Below are 8,008 nucleotides of genomic sequence, written 5' to 3'. Positions count from 1 at the left end.
CAGAACGACAGATTTTTACCTTGTTAGTCCGGGCATTCGATCTTGCAACCTTTTGGTTACTGGCCCAACGCTCTAACCACTAGGCTATCTGCCGCCCCTTCCTACCGTGGCCGGGTTGGCCGGGGCTGACAGGAGAGCCAGAAGACGGGGAGCAGCCACACACCACCACCACCCTCTGAACCCTGCCGTTTGGTACAGGAAATGGGAAATGCCCACAACCAGCAGAGGCCCAATGGCCAGGTCCAGCCCCCTTTCTCTCTGGAGCGGAGCGGCACACATGTAGCCTGCAGACAAACTGATTGGTCCTCTGTGTTCTGTGATTAGCTACATTGTTAGCATTGGAAAGCTCTCCGTGTTCATAGGCCTTCAGCATTCAGCAACACAATGTACTCTGTAACAAATCGTATTTCCAAGTTCATCACTTCAAAGTCAGTGAGTGTACCGATGGATTCTCCCTTAACACGACTTGTCTAGTGAACTTCCCCTTTGGACTTTACACAGGTTGAGTCCCAAATGGCAAACTATTCCCTATGTAGTGCACTACCTTTGACCAGGGCCTGATAGTGCACTACATTGGGAATAGGGTGCCATTTGGGACACACACACACAGACTACTGTTTATGAACATTTCTTGTCTGTTCACAGGAAACCCTTGTTTTCTCATGTGACTTGTCTTGCCTAACTAATGTGTCATTATTTCCAGATAGTCATTGCTATCCCTGTACTGGTTTCTTTTCCCTCTGTCTGCGTCTCACTTAGCTATGGCGAGCTGGGTGCCAGCGTTGGAGTGGCTGCAACATAAGCACTCAAAAAGCACCTCCTCAACCACTGATGGGGAGGGAGGAGCGCCTAAGAACCCCTCTCCCCTTCTACTTTCCTCATCCTCTCTCCTCCTCTCCTCCCCTTCTCTCTGCCTCTCTCTGTGCATGCTAGTGTCTGGCTCCCCCGCTCCCCTTCCTCCACTGCTCCTCCTCTCTCTGCTTCTTTTCTTGCCCCACTCGGAGAACCCCTCTCCATTCTCCTTTCCTCCTCCTCTCTCCTCCTCTCCTCCCCCTCTCTCCGCCTCTTTTCTCACCCCACTCCCAACCCAGCACATGGCAGGGCCTCTCTCTGTCTGTTCATCCTGAGGTAGACCGAGCAACAGACAGGCGGAGGAACAAGGAGGCCCTGATGTCTTCCAGGGGAGATTTTAAAACACAAGTCAAATTGCGCCAAGCACGGAGAGCAGGGGCGAGAGGAAAGAGGGGTGGTTAAGGGGGGTAAGGGGGTATGGTGAGAGGCAAAAGGGCTGGTCTGGCAGAGTGGTGCTTGGTTAGTTCAGTAAGCTCAGGGATACTAGAAGGACTGAACTGGTAAATAGGTGGGGTTGGAGCCAACTCGACCTCGGATGAACCAATCAGGACGCAGGATAGGGGACAGACCCGATAGAGGACAGATCCTGCCAATGGTCACAACAGCAGTCCAACAGCTGGTGACATCTGTCCAATATTACTTTGTAGCTACAAGTGTCATCCTAGCTTTAAAAAAACTAAATGACAAACAAATTGACTCAGTTATTGGATCTGTTCACAGTAGTATATTTCGAACATTATATTTTATAATTTGTAGCATACATTTTTACTCCTGATAGCCCAAACATGAAAACAGAATGTTCCTTGTAGTATGTTGTATGATGAACAAATCATGCTGATATTAACATACTGTCTGTTTTGCCCTACACTGCATGGACATTTATATATATCTAGGTTGACAAACCTGCTGATTTCATGTAAAACCTGGTATGATAAAAACATGGTAAGATTAAGATAAAAAAATTCAATGACAGCTTGTGGACTTATAGTTCTGTAGATATAAATATAGTTCTGTAGATGAGTGTGGACATCAATCATTAGCAACGGCTGGAAATATTCAACTTCAAATTCTCTAAAAGATATGTTTTGAGGTTAAACAATACTAGTTCAAATCCAAACCCACTTTTAAAAGTTATACATGATTTAGCAAGAGGTATTTGTGGGGTTTTGCCAGTGCCACCAAATAGCAAAATATACAAAAATTGGTTTTAATACATACAGATTCAAAATCTTTCATTCCATGAATCTATGTATTCATAACTGTTGTTTTACATCTATGTTTGACAAGCAACCGCCTGCTCCAAAGAAAGCATTGGCACCAACAACTTGAAATATATACGCAACTTTTGAAAACCAAAATTGCAGGTTTACATCCATAAGAAGCCCTAGCAATGATATTAATTGTTACAGAGTAAACCGTTTCAACAATATCGGGTTTTGTTTTTCTTACTGTGAGACTAGTTTAGTGTAGATATAATGGACTTTATTGCATATATTTTATAGCGGCCCCTGTGTACCCTTCATCACAATTCGTTAATGATGTTTTCATTAAGGACAGAGTCTGAGTGGGTCTTATTCTAGAGATGATTGATAACAGTTTTTTTAAAGTCCACTGAAAAAAGAAAGGTTATAGATGTTGAGCCAATTACCAATTCACTGACGTTGACACAACGTTTGTATATCCATCTATATTACCCTCATAACAAACCATTTGAAACCATCTGAATTAGCAGCAGCCATGAATTGAAATACACAGACACAATGAGAAGCTCCTCAACCTGGGTTTGTCAGTGAAGTGCATTTTTCTTTGGCACCCCTGTTTTGTCTGCCTCACCTATCAGTCCATCCTCACAGAACCAAGATCCAAAAGCACTATTGTGGTTTCCGTTTTCGCTACTGACTTGTGATACTGCCTGTCCAAACAGTCAATAAACTGGGTGATTATTTAGAACGACCCAAATCCTGTTTATACCCCGTTTATATCRAATGATAAAATAGAGCTGCAATGTGAGTTAGTGAAGTAAAAAAATTAAATAAAAAGATAACCCTATTCGCTGTGCCCTGAGATACTGTACTGTGGGGCCACTCTACAAAATAGCACGTGTGCAGTAAATTGTTCCCTGGAAATAGTTATATGACAGGTCATCAAGTCTTGTTCATCATAAGTCACTCAGTCTGAATCTCTCTCAGAGCAACATTTGACCCCCCTCTAACTCCCTGACCCTACAAGACACAGCCGATTATAGGAAAATTACCACAGCTTTAAAACAGGAGTATGTGGCAATATAATGTTCTCTTCTTGTTAGACGCGTTTTACTATTTTCTATTTTGGAAAATTAATCTGTGACAGATCTTGCAGGTGCTCATTATTGTGACCAGTGTCACCCCAGTCCTTGCCTGGATTGTTCTATGTCCTTCATCCCAAATGGCACTCTAATCCCCAGTGCACTACTTTTGACCAGAGTCCTATAGGCCTTGGTCAAAAGTAGTACACTATATAGTGAATATTGTGCCATTTGGGACACATCCCTAGTTAACTTAACCACAGCCCTGAACTGCACTTGACGTGAAGCCTGTAATAATAATAATAATAGGTCTCTGTGGACTGTGTGAGTGTGCCTGGGAGGAGAAATACAGCAGGAGATACGGTATTGTACTACCTTCATAACAGGAGGAACAGTAGTCCATACACTTCATCACTCCTGTACTCACACACATTCTTTGTGTAAGTTTAATTTCAGTGTTAATGGAAATGGTTTGAGTATTGAGTACACTGTGGATGGATGCAATCACGATGGCAATGTTTTAAAAGCACAGAGCACAGTACTTTTCTCTCTATAAGTCCACAGCATGTTTCCATGCAATTCAATCAACACCTCCAGTCAAGCATTGGAATGGAAGCAATGAGACTGGTTTTATTTATTTGGTTGTATTAAGTGCATCTAAGACTCAGCAGGTGCCCTAGACTGCAGAGCCATATTTGTTTCAGTTTTGAAAAGGTTCTGGAAGCTCCAGAGGGTTCCATTTAGCCYTTTTAACAAACAGCAATTAGAGTTGCTAATGAGACCTTGGGCCAGATATATTAAGGCAGTCATTCATCCTCCTTCTCTCCTTTTCTTTTTTTCTCTCATTCTCTATCCCCCTTTCCTCTATCCAAACTCCTACACAAGCCTGTCTGGACTCCTGTACCCGAAACCACTGGCCTGCGCCGGCACCCCGCTGTGGCTACGTGGATTCTTCTCCGTGCTTCTTAATTTACACAGACCCCCTTGTTCCAAATGAAATACCTGAAACGGGGAACTCATAAATCCTTCCTTGTAACAACAACAACACTCAGGATGATTTTTCTTGATTTTCTTTTCTTTCAGGTATGAGCTACTGCTTCCCCCCCGGGGATATCTCAAACCCAGAGGACTGGATTAACCTCAGCGCTGTAGGCCTGCTGCCTACTTTAACAGGAGATTMTCTCTTTTCTCCCTCTCGCACCTGTCCATCAACTACAAAGACCAGGGAGCTTTTTGAAAGTCTCATAAAGAAGGGCAGTGATTGGTAGATGGGTAACAATAACGAATCAGACATTGCATATCTCTTTAAGCAAGTTAATAACAATGTTGTGGATGATGTATTAAACCCCCCTGAACTGAGCTGCAGGACAGAAATAAACTTCTCAGGGATGTTGAATGGCTTTTAATAGTTCAGTGGCTGTGATGGGAGAAAACTGAGGCCGGATCAACAACATTGTAGTGACTCCACAATAATGACTTAAAAATGACAGAGTGAGAAGAACAATTCATTGTATGCAGTAAGGCACTAAAGTAATACTGCAAAAAAAAACACAGCAAAGGAATACACTTTTTGGCCTTGATGTAAAGCTTTATGTTTAGGGCAAATCCAACACATCACTGAGTGGCTGAATCATGGTATTGGTATGCTTGATGTTTTTTCAGGATAAAAAGAAATGGGATAAGCACAGGCAAAATCCTAATTCACTTTTCAGCAGGACAATAACCTACAACAGAAGGCCAAATTGACACTGGAGTTGCTTACCAAGAAGACAGTGAATGTTCCTGAGTGGCCAAGTTACAGTTTTGACTTAAATCTGCTTGAAAATCTATGAAAAGATTTGAAATTTGCTGTGTAGCCATGAGCACCAACATCTTGACAGAGAATGAATAATTATGAAAATAATAAAGAGTTAATATTGCACAACCAGGTGTGTAAAGCTCTTACAGACTTACCCAWGAAGACTCACAGCTGTAACGGTGAGTCTAACTGTGTTTTTTAAACAAGTATTGACTCAGGGAGCTGAATACTTATGCTTGTTATTTAATTTATATTATTCTAAACAAACAAAAACAAATCCTCCACTTTGACATTATAGAGTATTTTGTGTAGATTGTTACGAAAAATTCCAGTGTGTAACGCAATATAAAGTGAAGAAAGCTATGGAGTATGAATACTTTTGCAAGGCACTGTAAGTGGTTTTATTGGCCATGAGGCCATGGGATACTCTGTGTGTGTTGTCATTCCCAATGAGTCATGGGACACCACAGCCTGGGCAGGGCGGGCAGCTGCCAGACAATAAGACACACAGCGCTGATTTGCACAAATTGTGGCTGTTCATTCAGCATAGCGAGGATGAAGGAGGGGGGGGGGGGGTTATTCAAATCAAATGTAAACATGTCTGCTCCACAGTTATAAATCATGGTCTGGGGCACATGCTTAGCCAATACAAGGAGAGGAGTCCATGGTATACAGAGACTGCATCATAAATGGCACTCTTTCCCTATATAGTGCACTACTTTAACTAGGGCCCATAGGGCTCTGGTCAAAAGTAGTGCACTATGGTGGGAATAGGCTGCCATTTGAGACAATGGCAGAGTCAGACTAGCTACCTTTCTGTGGAGGTTGGATCGCCCCATTAACTGTCTGACTCTGAGCTCACTTCTGATGGGGCTGTGTGGCTAAAGGAAGGGAAGGTTCCACACTTGTGCACAATCAAAGCTTTGGAAGTCATCTGGTTATTTTCCTTTTGCATCTACCTGAAAAGGAAAATATGCAATTGGATCTGGTTAATCAACTAGGCCTGATTTGTGTATAGTTTACCAATCTCAAAACATACCAATACCTATATTTCACTCTCCTGGAAATTCTCAACAAAAAAAATATGCCAACCTGAAATAATGAAATCATTTCAATAATCAACTTTGGAAATTATAGCCAGATGAAATGTTTTTTTTTCTTGAAAATTAACATTTTTGATACAGTGGGTACTTTATTTGCAGAACCTAAATGTTAAATCTCCTTCAAATAGACTTTTTTCAGTTTGCCCAGGATGTTTGTCTGTAAAACACATCCAAAGCCAAATCATACATCCATCCTAGAGGAAGTTTATAAAGAGGCACTCAAATGTGTGGTTCTGTGGACATCCTACTTTAGATGTCCACAGAAGTCTTCATGAAGGCATCACACTGTATTAAAGTAAATAGCACACCAGCAGGCTGCAGGCAGGGAGAGAGGAATAGAGTTTTGCTTTTCGAATCTTGTTCTTTTTGACCTATCTCCCACTACGTTGAGTGGTATCCTGGCAACCGGAGGAGGCATTACAATTGGCTGTTTCCAAGGAAACTGACTAACCGCTAACCTTGATAGCTAGCTAGCTGGTGGTCCTCAAACAAAATACTTAAAATAGTTGGTTAGATAGTTTGCTAGATATAAAAACTGTATGGAAAATATACATGTTTAACTATAAATGTTCACTGTACTCAGAACATTTGCAGATTAGTTAATTTGTACAAACGCTTAAAATATGTCTTGAAGTTTCAGGTTTTGATGGAATGATGTTAAGTTAGCAATGGGGTCAGCTGGCTACTGTAGCCGGCTGTTCCTTTTCACAGTTAACAACAGGCTGTAAACTTAGCCAGCCATCTGCAGTCTTATATGACTGCCAGTATACTTTAACTGTAGCTAGCAAATTTATTTTTTGTTGACATGTCTAGCTAGAATTGTCATTGTCACCAATTCCACCACAACAGTTTCAGGATGTTGCCAGTGCCTCAGCTGCTACCATGGGGGTACTGTAGCACCGACCAGAGCCTTGCAATGGACCACAGCAAGTTCTGGGACGGGCAAACTGGAGACCACCCCAGTCAACGAGTCTCTGCTGAAAGAGATCCTACAGTTTGTGGAACAGTTCAGCTCCAGACACCCTCAGGAGGATAAACATGTGTTCAATGAGCCGCTGCAGTGGACTAGCTTTTTGGAGGCTTCTGATTTCTAAACAGAGTATGACATCAGGTAATCATGAGGCAGGCTGTTTGTGTAATGTTAATGTTACTCACTGGGGATGTTTTCATGGAGTTAAAATGTATTTGGAGCCCTGCAGCAGGACTCATATGTACAATTGAATTAATGTGTTTTCTGTTCAACTTCAGTAGCTAGGACAGAAAACAACATAAACTACACTACTTCGTCAGGATATTTTGCTATTTTTTCCTAGCTGTCTGCATGTGATTAGATGGGTGATTTTCACAAAACTGGCACTTGACAACAATAAACACATTTTCCATAATTCCTCTTGGATCGCCAAGATTAGGATCTGTATTTATCTATTTCATAATTATTGTTATGTTTTTATTGATCAGATATTATGCATTTTAACACAATTTCCATAATTACCAATGCAAAAATGCTCATTACCTCATCAGTTTTCAAAGGCCAAAAAATAAAAAAGTCAATTTCTAATATTTTTTTACTTTGCTTACCTAATGAAAAGGCCTGAGTTAAAWTTTTTTACTGAAATAATATGTATTTAAAATGTAATTATTAAAATGTTTTTTGTAATTTATCTCATTACCGCAACACAAACTTTTCTGAATCTTGTTTTTAAGCATAGTTACTTATGTACACGTTATTTTTATATATTTGAATAAAGAACTGAAGGCACACTATCAGATTAAGCCAAAATTACTAAAGTATCCATTTTATTTTTCCTAATATTGGTGCATTACGATAATGATAAGCAGGTTTTGGAGATTAGAATGTTTCGCTAATGTAACTGTACTGAGCTCCATTATTTTTTTATTTTATTTTTTTATTTCACCTTTATTTAACCAGGTAGGCTAGTTGAGAACAAGTTCTCATTTGCAACTGCGACC

At 40.8% G+C, this 8,008-nt stretch overlaps 1 pseudogene; it reads left to right on the top strand.

Moving 5' to 3' along the window:
* Positions 1-201: 201 nt before the first annotated feature.
* The window catches only part of LOC111953917 (outer dynein arm-docking complex subunit 2-like), a 77,714-nt pseudogene continuing 69,907 nt past the window's right edge, over positions 202-8,008 (top strand).

This window comes from Salvelinus sp. IW2-2015, linkage group LG27 (genome assembly GCF_002910315.2).
Source record: "Salvelinus sp. IW2-2015 linkage group LG27, ASM291031v2, whole genome shotgun sequence".
Classification (NCBI taxonomy): Eukaryota; Metazoa; Chordata; class Actinopteri; order Salmoniformes; family Salmonidae; genus Salvelinus; species Salvelinus sp. IW2-2015.
Note: the sequence above shows the minus strand (reverse complement) of the source record. Positions and strands in the feature narration are given on the sequence as shown.